Below are 1,478 nucleotides of genomic sequence, written 5' to 3'. Positions count from 1 at the left end.
GACCATAAGATTTACTAATTTTACAATGACACCAATGTCCACTCTGATATTTCGCGATCTCACAATCTCACAATCTTAACACCTTCCTGGAAGGAACTGTTGCTGATTTCAGCAAACAATGCAAAACCCTCCGTCTGCCGTTTCGAGAAGGATGTGACTTTCACCAGACCTTCTGGGTGGACTGAATGGGAGAAACAAAACTTAAACACAATAACGACGAGGATGGGATTCGAACCCACGCGTGCAGAGCACAATAGATTAGCAGTCCATCGCCTTAACCTCTCGGCCACCTCGTCGCATGCAAAAATATGCGAAACCCCCTTGATTCAAAATTAAAATTCTGGCTATGTTGCCAATCTGAAATAAAAACTGTAAATGTGTATATCCTCAGCAGGTCAGGCAGAATCTTTCGACATAGAAACAGAGTTAACGTTTCAGGTCCATGACCATCACATGAGTATTCCAACTCACTCAACTTGCGCCTTGTAAATGGTTGAACGGCTTTAGGGAGTGAGAAGGTGAGTCACTTGGCGCAGAATATCCAGCCTCTGACCTGCTCTTGTCGCCACAATATTTATGCAGCTGGTCCAGTTAAATTTCTGGTTAATGATGACCACTAGTATGTTGATGGTGGTGGATTCGGCGATGTTACTAACGAATCCCCACAGAAGAGATTTACTGTAATGATTCCAGGGATGAGGGGTATAAGTTTCATGGATAGATTGGAGAAGCTGGGGTTGTTCTGCTTGGAACAGAGACGGTTACGAGGAGATTTGATAGAGGTATTCAAAATCATGAAGGATCGAGACAGAGGAGATAGAGAGAAACTGTTCCAATTGGCGGAAGGTTCAAGGACCAGAGAACATCGATTTAAGGTGTTTGGCAAAAGAACCAAAGGTGACATGAGGAAAAACTTTTCTACACAGCGAGTGTTTCGGATCTGGAATACACCGCCCGAGGGGGTGGTGGAGGCAGATTCAATCATGGTGTTCAATAAAGAACTGGATAAGTATTTGAAACGAAAGAGAATACAGGTCTACAGGGAAAGGGTGGGGGAGTGGGTCTGTCTGGATTGCACTTGCAGAGAGCCGGCACGGACTCGATGTGCCGAATGGCCTCTTTTCGTGCTGTGACCTTTCTATGATTCCATTCTATTTGTGGGAGGCGATGCGAAGCGACCGGAGCGTGACGTAAATCGACCTGCTCATGTACATTCCCTGATAATAAATCCTTGTATGATGCAAAGAAGAAATTCATAATTATGATACATATCTTTTATATTATACTGACTATAAGAGGTACTCGGTTCACCAGGGCGCCATTGTGCACTTTGATTGATACTTCACCTCGATCACCCCTTCCAGTCCCAACACCTCCGTCCAAGAAACAGTTGGGTGGCAATCCAGACTTAGCTGAATTGTGCAAACAGGTGTAAACCAGCAATGCGAAAAAGCACTTCCTATCAAAGAAGTGTTTTT

At 44.3% G+C, this 1,478-nt stretch overlaps 1 non-coding gene across 1 annotated transcript; it reads right to left on the bottom strand.

The window, feature by feature from the left end:
• Positions 1 to 214: 214 nt before the first annotated feature.
• trnas-gcu (transfer RNA serine (anticodon GCU)) lies at positions 215 to 296 on the bottom strand. Its single transcript has one exon. It is a non-coding gene; the product is annotated as a tRNA-Ser (tRNA).
• Between the last annotated feature and the right edge of the window lie 1,182 nt (positions 297 to 1,478).

Source organism: Heptranchias perlo, chromosome 20 (assembly GCF_035084215.1).
Source record: "Heptranchias perlo isolate sHepPer1 chromosome 20, sHepPer1.hap1, whole genome shotgun sequence".
Classification (NCBI taxonomy): Eukaryota; Metazoa; Chordata; class Chondrichthyes; order Hexanchiformes; family Hexanchidae; genus Heptranchias; species Heptranchias perlo.
Note: the sequence above shows the minus strand (reverse complement) of the source record. Positions and strands in the feature narration are given on the sequence as shown.